Source organism: Gavia stellata, chromosome 8 (genome assembly GCF_030936135.1).
Source record: "Gavia stellata isolate bGavSte3 chromosome 8, bGavSte3.hap2, whole genome shotgun sequence".
Classification (NCBI taxonomy): Eukaryota; Metazoa; Chordata; class Aves; order Gaviiformes; family Gaviidae; genus Gavia; species Gavia stellata.
Window position 1 is genome coordinate 38,308,239 of NC_082601.1, and position 15,863 is coordinate 38,324,101.

Sequence of the window (15,863 nt, forward strand, 5' to 3'; positions counted from 1 at the left end):
CTGCTGTAGATTAAATTCTGTAGCAGTGCACACTGGATGAATTGAAATGTATATGTAATAAACATCTGTGGTTTTGTTTATAAATGTATTTGATGCATACATAATGTATATTATATGCACACACACCTTCATACACACATACTTGTATGGATATGTTTATGCATCTGTGTCTTTGTATAATAGAAAGAAAAACAACTTTTCTCATAGCTGAAAACTGTTTTTCAGCAAAATTTAAGTATTTTCAGTTTTTCTCCCCCACCTTTGTTTTATATTAACAGATTCTTCAGTACATAGCCTTGGACACGACGCAGTGATTGGAATCTGCTTGTTCAGAGATTGAAAAGGTAGGGCACCTCTGTATTTGAATGGGATTTTGAGAATGTGGGAATAAATGTGATATAGGGTGTGGGCTGTTCTTTGGGCTTTTTTGTTTGTTTTTTTTTTTTATTTAAACAATAGTTGTTATTCTTCATTTTGTTAAACTATGTTTTGTTGCAGCTTTGCATAGATTTTCAAATTGTTTTGGCAGGCACTGTGAAGTTATTTGTGGTGTGTACACATATGCTCTTAGCTATTTAATTAGTCCTTTCAGCTGCAGCTACCAAAGGGCGAGATAGAAACCTGGGTGCTTGTCTATTGTCTTGGGTTATTATAGCGAGGGTGCAAAACTGCCTCCAGTCATATCAGATGTGGGGTCATCTTAATATTGATTTCAGCATCAGCAAGAACAGGGTTAAACTCACTGGCTTGCTCAGAGCAGGTACAATCTATTACAGCACACAGCAGAAAGCATGGTGGTGGTTTCATGCTGTATCGCTTTCATGGAGGAGGGAAACTTCTTTTAACCTGTTCACTGCTGCCAAAAACCGCATGTGTTTCAGCTCGGGGTTTTTATGCACAGCGTTTCAGTAGCCTGGCAGGGCGGGGCGGTGCTGGGAGAGCATCTGTCTCATGGCTTTTTGACATGTCACTGGCACTTCAGAAATTATTTCTACGTATCAAAATGAAGCAAACAGACCGGGCTTTTTTGACAGCGTCATTGCTAGTTCCCAAGAGAAGTAGTTTATTATCCTCTTCCCCCTAATACCTTTTGGCTTTGGTTGCTTTAACCCCTTGATGCTGTAAAGGAAACAGTGAGCTAAAACCTTGCAGAATAAAGAACATTAAGCAACTTTCTTTGTATTGAACTTTCAGATGTGTCAAGTGGTTAAGGAATACAGATGTCATGGATTTGCAGTGGGGACTGTGCCCTTAAAAAAAAGAAAGAAAAAAAAAAAAGAAAAGAAAATCTAGGCAGGATTGAAAATCTGCTCTCTCCACCTTGATGGAGAGAGGCAAAGGTATATCCATCTCGCATTAATTTCTCAGGTGCTAGTTCTCACCCAATACTTTCCAAACTAGGCTTTATCATGTGTTGTTCTTCCCAGGTGTCCTACAGCTGATCATGCTTCTTAGCTCTGCATTTAGACCTGGAGGAAATATGTGTGTTTGTAGGGCAGCAGTCAACATCTGCATGTGTCTTTAGTCTGAAGTTTCAGGGTGCTTTTTGAAAACCAGAACAAAAAAGGTGAGAAATTCTTAAGGAAAGGCAGTTATGTTTCTAGCCTGGGTAAGTGAGGAATAATGATAACTCTGTGAGAAAGCCTGGTCTCCTGAAATGTCCAGGTTGGGTCCTCAGGCAGGAACCCCAAGCCAGAACGTCCGCACTGGCAAAGATGTGGGCCACTGCTAGCAGCAATGCATCCCTCTGGAATGTGATGAATAATCAATTTCATTGCAATAAGTTACTAGGGCTGATTGATGGGTGCTGTTTCCTGGGGGAAAGCATTTGTGAATTCTTCAGGGTGTTCTTTATCCTGTTTTTCTTATGTATGATTCTATTCCTCATTTTCCTTTTCTACACATCTTTCTGTCCTCTTGGCCTTTGTATTTTTTCTTTCTTTGGCAGAAGGCTTCTTACCTAATAGGTTTTCCTGGCTAAATAAAATTCTTCAAAGGAATGCTTTACTTGTTAGGTTTTCCTAGTTGCTTTTAATATTATTTCCTCCTGGTATCAATTATCACTAGACTCATTGAAATAGAAAAACCTGAAGTAAATAGTGTATAAAATGCTTTAATTCTTGAAAAAATGTATTCAGTGATCTGTTTTTAGCTATGAGCAAGTCCCTTCTCTTCCCTCTACTTTTAATTTCACTTCCATTATCCAAGGGCAACAAGCCAAACTGCAGTCTCATTCTGATTTCATTAATGTTTTGCAAACTCTGTCTCAAGGACTAATGCTGCTTGCTGGGCTTGATGTCAAAATCCAGGGTTTTGCTGCAGCATTGGAGAAGGGGAAAGGAAGGATCTGTCACAAATAGAAGTGATGGCATTGTTAGCAGATGAGTAGAACTGCCTAGTTTTTACAGGATCTGTGGATAATGAGTCAAATTTGTTGACAATGTGATCCCCTTGGATGAATGGTTTCCATCTCCTATGGAAATGTCTCTTATCTCCAGTGCACAGCATCTTATCAGTCCTCTGTGGTCTCCTAAAAACAAAGAAAGGGTGTCAGCTATTTGTAAATAAATAAGAGTTGGTGAGGAAACTGGATTTTTCTGTTGTTATTTTTTAAATAAATCATACATATACATTTCTTACACCTCTGATTTATCAGTCATTTTCACCTCCTTTGATCTGGGTTTTTAAGATTTACGTTACAAATAGTTCCTTCTGGCAAAAATGGAAATTATTTCAAACAATATAGTTTTCTTGAAGTAGAGGTAAGGGGCACTTAGTCTGTAAGGAAAGAATTAATTCTAGATTGACAGGATTTAAAAATCCTGTGGCCACAGGGGTAGCATAAGATGGCTTGGAATATCAAAAGAAAAACATTTTTTTAGCTGATACAAAAAGGCAACAGAAGCCAGAGCATGCAGTGGCAATGAGGTGTGTTAGATTACAGTTTGTGGACTCCAGGGCATGCACCCAGAATGACGTGATGTTTGGCACTCGCCTTCGTTTAAACAAATGACACGGTGACCAAACGCGCCAAAGGCATTCAGAAGCAACGCGTTGTGTCAGTTCGTCCGCACGGCTCTCTCGCAGGGAGCAGCATCGAGAACGAGCTTGGGCCCCCGTGTCTGCCTCCGTCCTGAGATCGTCATCCGTTCTTTAACCCCACTTGTTAGACGGCCCTCTCCTAGCACGTGCGATGGAGGTAAGGAGGAGTTTTGCTTTACGGCTGCTCTAGGCTGGGTCTCAACACCCTTGGTTTCCTTGCTCGGGTTAGGGTTAGAACACCAGTATTAATGTTGTCTTGTCCTATGATTACATGAAACAAGTATTTTTTTTTGAGCATCAGAATTAATGGTGCTGACTTACCTGCTGATTTATGTCTTGTGCTTGATGAAGAATTCTCAGGGAAGATTTTCCTGCTGTTTTACCGATTAGAAAGACTATCTCCTAGGCAAATTTTTCAGTGGCAAATAAGGGTCGTTTGTTATGGCTTTCCTTTCAGTTGGGACATTGAGGGGGTTCACTTGCAGGGTCTGTCTCTTCTACTTGGATGTCTGTTGTCATGTGACTTGTAGGAAGACAGTTATCTCTGCTTCTGCACCAAAGCAGACTGAAACCGGTCAATGCACCCAAATTAGCTGGGCAAAATGTAATCCACATAAAACTGGTTTTCTGTGGGTCAGACTGGAGCTAATGTATTGTGGCCCTGATGAAAGTTGTTTTCTTATGGGTTTACATCTTTTGTGCCCCTCCTCCTCTACCACACCTTCTATTACCTTTGCGCCAGAGTACCCCAGTTTCTCTGTGGCCCTGTGCTGTCAGCTGGGCAGGACACGGCGTGTGCTAGAGCTGCTCCGGGGTGCTGGCTGGCCATCGTGTGCGTGTACTGCCCGGCTGGAAGATCAGAGGCAGCAGGTGGTGAGGTTATGTCAGTGTGTTCTTCACTTGGTGGAAGGGAGGACTCATTTCTGCTTTGTTTTTCATTTCTAGGAAGATAATACATTTCTGTCCTTCACTCTCTGTCAAGCTGTATTTAAATATTAAGAGTCAGGGACAGTTAGACAGTTAGCAGAAGTTTGGTTTAATAACTTCAGGAAGGACCTGGTATAACCTGTCAAGAAAATAACCATCAAAGTGCAGAAATGCAATGGAGGATGAAGCTCAGTTCAGATGGTCTCAACTGGAGGAAGAAGCGATTAGGTGCAGGCCTGTAGTTCCTGTGAAGGGCTGTAAGCTGCCAGGTTCATTTCTGAAAGCTTGTGCCTTCCTTCTCTTCCTTATTTTCTTTGACTGTACGACAGACAAAGAAATGCCAATATATTCCTCAGTAAGGGGTATTCATCAAGTTTTAAAATTGTTGAGAACCTTGGTTAGAGGAAGCTGCATATGTGCGAGATTTGATCATGACACTTAGTGTGGTGGCTTTTGTCCTGGCTGTAGTAACAAAAGGGGTTGTGGTATTACTGTAGTAGCAGTACCGATAAAACAGTTAGAAGTCATTTAGTAAAATACTGGATTTCTCCTGCCTTCACCCATCAACTTAACTCTTTCTTCCTGTGGAGCTCTTTGCTGTATAGAATTACATTGTGATCATATAGGTCTACAGTGGCTTTTAACGTGATAATGAATAAATGGCAATCAATTCACCTGTCCCATTTTATACAAAAGGTGGCTATTTCCTGACGGACACTTAAGCTGGCATAACAAAGCTGGGAAAGCCGGAAGAGACTCTATCGCCAGGAGCATACTAGGGAAAAAACCTCCATAGAAGCAATGCTGCTGACTCATGCTTTACAAACCTGCAATGTTCCCTGAAAGGTTGGAGATGCAGATTAACTTTTTTTCCCTGTCCTGGTCAGGGGACAATTCATTGTACTATTTGCCACCAGGTGAAGCCTCTAGATAGTTACGCGCTGCTGCATTTTCACTGACATTTTATGGAGCGCATTAGCATGGAGCTTGCGAGAAATCATGGGCAATTTATTTTAATACATTGGGTGTCAGTCAGTGCTAAATCACAGAAGCTATTTACATTTGTTTTCTGAGTCATCCTGGTTCTTGCGATAAGGTGATTTTTCAGTATGTGTTGTTAGTAGATTGGGTTCATCTTTTCTTTTTCTTACTTTGTGTGTGTATTTGCTCTTAAAAATGCAAATGTATGCCTTAATTGGCTAACAGAAAATGAGTCACATTTAAGAAAGTGCCTTTCTTTAGCCTTTTCATCATCAAGGGGAAGAGGTTCATGACTGCTGGAGACAGGAATAGAGAGCAGTGAGGGAGAGATCACAGAAATCACACATATTTAAATGCCAGTATAAAACTCCCGGGTGTCGTCCAGTTGCCTGTCTCTCTGTGTTTCCTAAATTGCTTCCATCCATGTGCCAAAAGGGACCTGAGCACTGTGCTGCCCAGCAGCGTAGCATTTAATACTGAAAAACTTCATCTTATGGTGGAATCCGTAGGCCCTGAATTGGGCTGGGGAGAGAAGGGTACGTGTGACAACTCTGGGACTTACATGCGGCACATCCTCCCCTTCCTTGTTTCAGGTGTTTGAGTTATGGAGGTGGGAACAAATCCACAACACATCTCTGTGAAAAGTTCCTCAACAAATCTCTGCCGACTTCCTGTACAGGGCAGCGCAGTCCACTGCATAGGTAGTACAACAGAGAGGAAATCGTGCTACACTGGCGTCTCATTTTTGTACTGGGGAAGGCACCTAGTTCTGCTCTGTAGGAGCACTGTTTGCCTACTCATTATAACCCTATGCTGTGAGGCAGTAGTGTCAGTCAGTGTGTTGTCAGGCCCCACATGTACTTCTGGCAGTAACACATGGGCTAGTGCCTGCTACTCTCTTGCAACTGTATTTTACATCCTCTGTGAATGTCGGGAGGACTGTTAGTGTTGTATTGTCATTTCTGTGTGTCAAGATAATACGGGGAGTTTCACAGGGTTAGAAGCCGCTGTTGCCAGTGTGGATTTTCCAAATTCTCCTATTTTTTTTAGATGTTTGAGACATCAGGGAGAAAGGGGAGCAGGAGCAGGAAACATAAGGATCTGGAGATCAATCAGGTTCTGCCTTCGGACGCTCTAGCCCTGAAAACCAGGCTGCTCTGTTGGGAATTGGCATTGCTGCACTTTCCTTCCTTTGTATCCAGCCCTGAGCACCCAGGGAAGCAATCTCACTGGCAGCTCCAGCTTGCTTTCATTTCTGTCTGAAAGCAAAGGCATAAAAATCCAGTCTGCGGTCACAGTCCACCTGAAGTGGTCTCTGACTGGGGTCAGAGAAGAGACAAACCCAGTAACATTTAATAATTTAGAACAGAACTACCTGCTTTAGGATTTCCATAGTTGCAGCAGTTTAACTGAAATCTGTTTAAGGGTACATTTACTTGCATCAGTCCAAAACCCTTCTTAGCACTCCTTAATGTGGTTGCGGTGGCCCGGCTGATGGATTGGCATTAGGGCCCTCCGTATTGACTTAATGCAGTGTAAACCAAGTTTACGATGATTCAAGATGGCTGATAACCTGTACTGATAACTTGATGGTAAATCAGGGCTTAGTTACTGCTGCAGTTTAAGTGTATGCCAGCAAGTCTGCGTTGCCAGGCCTCATCCTGGTGCTACAGCAGGGTGTAATCCTGGCCAGCCGCAGCGGTGCTCAGCCGCTCTCAGGATCAGCTGTCCAGTGAGGGCAGATCCCCTGCCCTGATGACATACTGCAAAGTCGAGTGTAGTCTGACAGTTGATGTTGTCACTTTCTAAAGTTTATAGGAAATCTGAAATGTGCATGCTTTATTTTTAAGTGAAACGAACTGCAGCTGAATGTGCTGTGCGGTGAGCTCCTCGCTCAGAACACATGCTCCGCTAGAGCCAGCGTGCAGCTCCTACACTGTATGCACTGAATCTCTAAAGGACAAGACAACAGTTGAGTAATCTTTTTCTTGGGTTTAGCAACATGATGATAAAACTAAAGGAATTAGATGCCAAAGGATGAGTCAAGATTACACTGATAATATTTTTTTTCATAGTCATGATAAGATAGAAGTTAAAGCAACAAATTGGGATGCTCAGTAATGTGCTGAATGCCCTCAGAGAAGATGGAAATCTGAGACAATAAAACTTTGTGATTCCCCCCTCACCCCATAGTTCTATACATGTAGCAAAGGGGCCTCCGTCTCTTTTCAAAACCCACTGGGATATGCAGAGGTTTGTCCTTTCAGCGCCTGGTGTTTTAGGCCCACTGTACTCAGAGCTGCTGTTGATGTCCCCCGAGCAGGAGCCTGGCTTCTCCTTGGTGGATGTGCAGTGCCTAGGAGAATTGAATCCTCTTCCTTGGAAAGTTGCCACCAAGTAGTGCTGCAATACAACTAAGCATATTAATAATCATTAAAATAAGCATTGGCTATTATTTGTGGCAGTGGTGTTGCGTAATGGATGATAAGAACAGCAGTATTTATAACGGCAGGGACAGAATTGCTTACTGCAGCAATCTTTGCTACAAAATGCCTTTGAGTATTGAAATGAATGTGCATATTCTTAGGTTTATTGTATTTAGTGTCCATTAGTAAAAATGTCTTTCAGCGAACACTTGTGGAAGCAATTATGAAAAGGTAAGTTCAAGACTGATGTATACAACTACTAAAAGTAGTTTTACAATTGTATAACTAGCCAGTGTACATAAAAACTTTAAATACCATTGTGTGCATTACTTACAAGCAGGAAACTTGAGCACTTTAGTCATTAATTATAGAACAGAAGGGATGGAAACAATGCTCCGTGGCACAAGTACCGCATCCATGTGGCTTGCAAACAGTATACAAACCAAGAATAATTCCCTGAAAGAACTCACTAAAGAATACTTGAATTAAAAAAAAAAAAGGTAAGTTCTTCATGGCTGTATCACAGAGAAAAGGAGATTAAGAGAGTGTCATTCTGAACTGTTGCGCATCTCACTGGTCCCCACTCAGTCTGCTGTGTGCCCTCAGAGTCGTGTTTGCCAAGGGAGGGTGTAAGGAGCAGGGTAGTCGGAGATTTTGATCTTCATATACCTTGTAGTATGATGTGGCTGTATGGCCCTGAGTACAGTGGGACTGGCTAGGAAGGATTCTTGAGAGTTTTTGAGTGAGCATATTGTTATTATGGTGGAATCCTGTTACTTTCAATGTTCTTGTCCTCTAACTGTTTCACCCTCAGAGTGGTACTTACAGTTCCCCCAACGCTTAGGCCCTGCCTCTTTTTTGTGTGCTGTCACTCCTTGTTCATGTATTTTTGCAGGAAATGCAATGTGTTTAATTTTATTTAGCATATTGAATGCAGGGAACAACAGCAGAAGGGTGCATTAAGTGTAACAACTCCTGCTCCTGGGACTTTGTGCTTGGCAGCCAGGCAGCCCAGGTGCAGGTCAAGATCCTCCAGGAAGAAGGCTCTGCGCAGTTGTACTGCTGCAGTTTCACTGCGCAACCATTCTATACGCCTTTGGGTACGAGAGGTGCTTCCTGATTCTGCTGTCTCCATGCTGGTGACATTGTTCTTCACTGTGTGTATGAAGGCCACCGTTACTGCTGCCAGCTGTATCACTCCAGGGCTGGGACACCAGCCTTCCTGCGCAGGGAGAAATGAGGCAATTGCGTCTTTTGCTAAAGATCGTGCAGCACTCCTGAACATGACCGGAGCCTGAGGAGCTCTTCTCCTGACACCCATTTGAGAGCTGTAGCAATGAGACTGTCTGTCTTGTCCTTTTTTTCTTTCTTTTTTTATTTTTTCCTCTTCCAGTTGTAAGGTGATCTGGGGTGGGGGGAAATCCCTCCACCATCTGCTGATTATGTTTAAACCAGGGCTCGTGGAGGCTCAAGGCTATTGCGATATCCTTTACAGGCAACTTGGCAGATGACTGTGGTTTTGCTCCAGAGACATCTCGAGCACTGGAGCCACCTCAGTTACCTTTTGGATTGCAGTTTGATACCATCACAACTGCACTACAAAATACTTCTCGGCTGTGCAACCCAAACCTTATTTTTTTGTTCTTCATGTGTTAAAGGTTAATCTGTGCCCAGCATGGCAAGCATGAATATTCAGCTATGGTGTCAGCTTTCCAAAAGATTTGTGATTTTTTTTCCCCCTGAAATACCAACCTATAATTAAAAATGGAGAAAAGCAGCAGGATACGGGAAAGGAGGTACAGTCCAAGCATTGCATTGCACTTACATTTTGTTAGTGTTTGCATTTACATTTTCCAAAGCTCTCTTTATTAGGAGGAGCCTTTGTAATAACACTGTCTTGACCCATTAAATGCCTTTCTGCAGTATCCAAACAGGCAGGAGAAATACCAGAACAAACTCTTCTTCCTAGTATCAGTGAAGGAGTGCTGGAGTTAGGATTATTTTTGAGGTCTGTTGGAATAAAGTACTGTGGACAAACTAATTCCTGGAGCTAATCAGCTTCTTTCAGTAACCAAATATGAATTTGCCCTGTGTATATATGTGTGTATAATCATATATAATACAGAAGAGTAGATTTTAAATCTATAATGCTAGGGGGGAAAAAAAGGAGTGTACCTTCTTTCACTCACCCAGAATTTCACTCAGTTTACAAAAGCCAAGTTTTTGGGCCTTTTTTTTTGAGCTTTTGACGTCTCTCAAAGGTGAGACATTTACTTCTGTCTCATTAAGGAAAAAGATTATGTCTTCTGAAATACTGTTACTGAAGTAAAATTGATAGAATCATTTAAAAAATACTCTTACTGGGCCTAATCCACCATCTGTGGAGTTGACTTGACTTGAAAAGCCTTAGGCTAGGCTGCTAGTGAAGGCTAGTCACAGGTGTGAGCATCTCCTTTCCACCTGTACTTCTGGTTGTATAGTTTACTAAATGTAATGAGGGGTCAAAACTGCTCATATGTGTTCTGCCAAAAAAAAATTATCACTTTTGGATTCAATTCATGTTCCAGTGCTAATATGCTTCCTTGCAGTTATGCTCCCTTTCCTCTTGAAACAAGGGAAAGAAATAGTTGTATAATAAACTATGTCATGGGAAAGAAAGTCGTATGTTATGACAGAGCTTAAAAAGGCCTTTGAGGATTTACAGCCATGAGTGTTTGAGAACTGAAGCCAGAGCATTTTCATTTCCCAGCAATGCTGCTTGCAGAGATCATCAGAAGACGGGCGTGTATAAAGATGAAGTAGTGCAGCATGTCAGTCAGGTGGGAAGCAGGGGCGCTCGGCCCCTGCAAGAAGCCATAGCTGCTGGCCATGCCTGAAGTGCTGACTTGCCAGGCTGCGGCTGATAGACCACCTTGCAGCAGAAAGACAGTGGCACTCCGTCTCTCTGCAGGTTTGCTGTAGCAAGGTTAAGCCCATAGGCTGCAGTAATCCTTGCAATACTAAATGCCTCAGTCTTGCAGTGTCTGGGTGGGAAGGGTCCATCGGACTTCAAAGAAACTTGCTGAGATGGTCTGTCTCACCAGCGCCCTAATGCCTCCCCTCTGGCTTTTCCTCTTGTCTCTGGCTCCTGGTTTCTCAGGCTCGTGAGCACCTTTTGCTTTTGGTAAAATGCTCCCCATAGCAGAAATTGGCCTTGGATCTCAGGCCTTTGTCTGCTTAGTGGAATTAAGTCTTTCACCAATCCATGTAATTCAAAATTCACTGTAGCTTGCTCGCTCTGGCTGCCCCAGCTGATGCTGGTGGTTTTCTGTTCCTTTTCTCCTGTATCTGTCACTGGTTCTCTCTTGTCTGTAGAGAAAGTCTGCCTGGGGACGGCCTGCATCTCTGAAGTGAAACGGGCATCACTTGTGCAGCCGTCTGCGATCCATGGCAGCTTGTCCCGGACGAGGCCCAGAAATCTGATGAAACGCGGGGCTTGCCAGGCTGGCCGCTGCGTTTCCGATGCAGTGCTCCTCTGCCTTTCCCAGAGCTGTGCTGCTTTGTCCCGGGGTCCGGCACACATGTTTGCAAGGCACAGAAGTGTAGCTTATCGCTGCTGCGCAGGAGCATCTGTCGTGGGCTTTTCTTATTTTGTGCTTGATGGAGAGAACAGGCAAATTTGTAAATGAGAGCATGGAAGAAAAAACCGTGACCTCTGCACCTGTTTTGGGTTAGAGGGCTCCATGCGACGAGAGCCGGTCTTTGAATCAGCACATGTCTAGAGCTGGGGTGGGCGTAGAAATAGTACTTATCTGTTTAAGTAGACTTGATGGCTATTGTGTGGCTGCCATCTGTCCTCTTTCACATGGGATAACTGTGGTTTATAATCTTTAACCATATATTACTAGGTCTCTAAACTGCTGGTCAGTCTGCATTCATTGTTGGATAAAGGAGCTGCCACTTTTCTTAACAGAAAATGATCTTACTACAATAGCGGTAAATGAGCCTTTCCCCCCGCCCTTTTTGGCATGAGTGCCTTTCTACGCAAGAAATGTGATTGATAGCAGGGGCCTTACTGCGGCATTTATCATCCTGTTTAATCACTGCACTTCAACAGGGCGCTTTGCTTTAAGCAGAAGATAGTAGCCATATAAACAGTAGCTGGAGCATTAAGCATTGAATACGTTTTATGATTTAATATATTAGGAGGGAAATAAATGCAAGGTTTGGAGAAGAACAAGTGTTGGACATGGAAGATGCTTCAGGGAACTCTGTAAAAATTTTGCTAGCTAGAGTTGAGAGGTTTGAAGGAGTTTTACAGTGGGCTAAAAGTAATAAAAATGTAATGGCAAATGTGTAGCGTACTGCAGACACTGTTCGTCGTGCCAGTTCGTATCCAAGTCAGTCTGCTTACCTGCTGTCAGGAGGTAGTACTGATTCATAAGCCGGTGGCTGGTTCTGCTATCTGCGTGGCAGTGTTGAGCAGACTGAAGGTCTTTGCATCTCTGGACCAAGTCCAAAGCTGGTTCTGTGCAGCAGCTGCAGAAGGTCTGCAGCACTGCATGCGGGTGGGAATAGGAGTTGGTCCGCAGTTCATGTTTTATTGATCTATTTTGTCCAGGTGTTCTCAACATCAGCAATAAAGACTTTTGAAGGGCTACAAACACTGAAGTGCCCAAGTGAAATTCCCTTTGTCAAACTGCCCAAGTTATGAGAATTTTAGTAAGCGCAAGAAAGCAGGAATATTCTGGAAGATTCCTGAAGGTCTTTGTCATCCCGGCAGACGTTAATCCCGTGTGAGTTCAGGGTCCCCCCGCTGCTGTTGGAGGCATCCTCCCACTGTTGTGCTCCTGAGAGCTGCAGGGTAGCCCCGCGGTTTTGCAGAGACCAGAGACTATAGAATTGTCCTTGAGCACTGAAGACAGCCTGCTGCTTGTCAGTGCACATCTGTGAATTAAAAATTGAACAGTGTCATAGATCACTCTATAGCAAAATCCCATACAGCTTTCTGCGCTGACAGGCTTATGGGAAGGGCTGAGTCCTCTAGCATGTGAAGTGTGGCAACACTCTCAGGACCTTGCTTCCTTCACTGGAGGTGAAAGTTGGGAGGTGGTTGGTGCATGAGCGGGTTAGTAAACAACGGAATTTTGAGGTCTTTGCTGTTATGTGTTGGTCTCTTTTTGCCACTTTCCAGTCTGTGTCCTGTAGATACCTGTTGAGCTTCCAGAAAAGGTTTGAGGTGCCCCAATAAGCACTGCTTATATTCATTCTTAATATATCCTAAAGGAGATGTTGTTATTGAGTGCTGTGCCTGGGCTGTTGAGACGGTGGTGGTGGTAGTAATTGGCATCTCCCCAAGCTGATCAATGTGACCAAGGAAGTATTTCCTTTTGGTGCTCCTGGTCACAGCTATAGCATGTCAAGGGTCCCTTGCAGGGAGGTGGCTGCTTGAGAGGCAGCATGTATTTGCAAAGTTTAAGCAGGAGCGAGTGTCTTGAAAAAACAAAGCAACCAACCAAAAAGAAAGGTGGTGGAGGAGGGACGGGAAGAAAAAGATCCTTTTCTGTTTTGAATTCCTGTTGAGACTGGCTGTTAGTGTGCTTTTGGTATTGTTCTGCTGCAGTGAGTAACCATTTGTAGAAAATGAACCTTCATCCCTCCTGCACTAACAACCCTGAGCATCATTTGCATTCAGGACAGGAGGAGGGACTGTGGGACTGCTGCAGTCTTACTTAAGCAAAACTAAGGAGCAACTATGAAGCAGGCAGACCATTGTAAAAGAAAATGTGAGTAATTGCAGATGGTTAGGCACACTTAATAAAACAGTTTGAGAGCTGAGAAACTGCTGTGGGGACACTGAGGCACAACAACATTGCACGTATGAAAATATATTCTTAGTCACTAAGTACGCTTCACTGTCTCTGATTTTTAAGTTCAAAGCAATGGAACAATTACTACCCTTAGAGGGTAAAAAAATGGATTAAAGGAAATAAACACCTTCAGGTAAAAGACTTTACTCTTTTCCACCCTCCAGCACATTGTACTGTATAGGTAAAATGTACTGGTCGGGAAGATGGGCGTTCCCAGGGCTTTTGCAGCACATTGATCACAGTACTGCTATGGGAGCCTGCCACCGCATTTTCTGGGTTGGGTGCCTGCGGGCGCTTAGAGTTTGTCCAGCAGCAATTGCGTGTTTGCCGACTACTGCTCAGGTCATCTTGCCTTTAGGATTTTCCCCACTTTAGTGTTCCAGATCTGTTTTTTGTCTTTTTAGGCTCCAGTCATGCAACTGATGATCCTTGCAAGCCCCAGTGATTTCATCCTGCTTACCTGGTATCAGTTGCGGTTTCTGGGAGGGGGAGAGGAAGAGGACAGAGATGAAGGAGCAATCCACAAACTTTAAGTAGCTCATGTGATGGGGCAACTCTATAGTGCTTAACGTAAGAGTTCCATAGATGCTGTTACACAAAATTGCTTGTGTGAAGGCAGTTTTCTCCTAGATCTTTCACTAATTGCTCTGTAACTTGGGATGAGGCATTTAATTCCTGCCTTCACACCTGACTACATTAGTCAGCTTTCTTACCTAGAAAATTTGTGGAAAACCCCAAAACCTTCACCTACCTGGAGGCTATGAGGTAGACACATAAAATATATGCATTTATGTAATTATCTAAAGCCTGTACATGCCCTATACTACCTTGAAACTAGAGTGACTAGGTCAGTCACTTGCCAAGATTGGACCTAGATCTTGCAAAAGGATTGCAGTCCTCCCAGGGAATTCGCAGGTTGAAGGCATTGCTGTGAGAATGTGCCATTGATGGGGGTAAGTGCGAAGAGCTAAGTGACGGTGCTTTGTTTTTTGGAGCAAACAAAACACTGCAGTCCATAGCATGTGAGGGCAGTAGCCTAGCAAGTGCTTGTATAAGCAAAAATGGCGAATGCTTTCACTGTGACATTTAAGACACCAGAAAAGAACATTTTAACTGCCTAAAAATCACCCTATGTAAAACTTGGTATTGGGGCCAAAGGTGTATTGCATGGCATCTGTTACATGAAACTCCAGCAGGTACCTTGGATCTTGAAACTGCCAGGAAAGCCACTTCAAGGCTGAATCCTATTTGATTGTGTCAAGGCAGAGCTGTCACAAGGCCTGGGTTTAGTTGTTCCCTGGCCTAATAAAGATCCATTTGGTTGATACTGAAGAAAAAAGAGAAATGCTTCTGGACTGAAGGCAATGAACTCCATACTACTGTTTTCTGCACTCCCTCAGAGACTTGAGATCTAACAACTGATCTTAGCACTTTAATATGCAGCTTCACCTTCCTGCTGTTTGTCCTCTTTCTTGAATCATCTAACCTCACCACAGCATGGGGTGAGTTTACGTATGTGTGTGTGCAGTTAGCTCTTGTAGGCTTGTCTGCACGGAGAAACTGTACCATTTGACCCATACATGCATTAAGGGACTATGGATAATTAAACAAATGTGCATTTTCTTTGTTATATGCTCTAAGATACTCTGAAGTTTCCTTCGTTCTGGTACCGTGTCCCTCTTCTTCTTTTCAATCTATCTGGCTCTTAGATCTGCAGAGATTTTGATGTTAAGTGGGCTCTCTTGTTTGGTATCATATCACTCATACAATGGTCTGTGTGGTCTTAGCTTTGACGTGTGAGTTGCCTTTTGCCTTTTGGGAGAGAGAACTCTCTCCCTGGGAAGAGGGATAGGGACTGGAGGTGATGTCCACAGGGGCAAATACTCAGCTCCTAGAAATGGCCTCTGTGCATGACTGCATCCAAGAGGGAATCAGACCTGCTTACTGTGAGGATATACCCCATGTTCCCACTGGGTCTCTTCAGCTGGTTGCTGTCATTGCACCTCGCACCACAGCTATGAAATCAGCTTGTGATGGATTCCTGAGATCATCGCTTAGGTACTAGGCGCTGCTGATATAACAGAATGATCCTTTTGAGCACTCTTCCCTTAAGGTCAGGGGTTGCCTTTTGCCTTTTGGGAGAGAGAACTCTCTCCCTGGGAAGAGGGATAGGGACTGGAGGTGATGTCCACAGGGGCAAATACTCAGCTCCTAGAAATGGCCTCTGTGCATGACTGCATCCAAGAGGGAATCAGACCTGCTTACTGTGAGGATATACCCCATGTTCCCACTGGGTCTCTTCAGCTGGTTGCTGTCATTGCACCTCGCACCACAGCTATGAAATCAGCTTGTGATGGATTCCTGAGATCATCGCTTAGGTACTAGGCGCTGCTGATATAACAGAATGATCCTTTTGAGCACTCTTCCCTTAAGGTCAGGGGAACACAAGGTTAAACTAAAACAGGTTCTCTCCTTCTTCCTCTTGTGTATCTTGTAGGAAGCATACGATGGTATCAACAGGACTTGATCCAAAGCCTACTGAAACTAAAGTAGAAACTTTTACTGGCTTCAATGGGCTTTGGATTGGGCCCCTAAGGAGCTGCTTTAATCAGTGAGGAGAGCGCACTGGGCTAGTTTA

General features: G+C 43.6%; 1 protein-coding gene across 1 annotated transcript in view; it reads left to right on the top strand.

Annotated features, from left to right (window-relative positions):
* Positions 1 to 332: 332 nt before the first annotated feature.
* The window catches only part of MAP2 (microtubule associated protein 2), a 135,216-nt gene continuing 119,685 nt past the window's right edge, over positions 333 to 15,863 (top strand). Inside the window, exon 1 of the mRNA XM_059820584.1 lies at positions 333 to 344. The gene's annotated coding sequence lies outside the window, so the exon portion shown is untranslated. The remainder of the gene's footprint in view (positions 345 to 15,863) is intronic.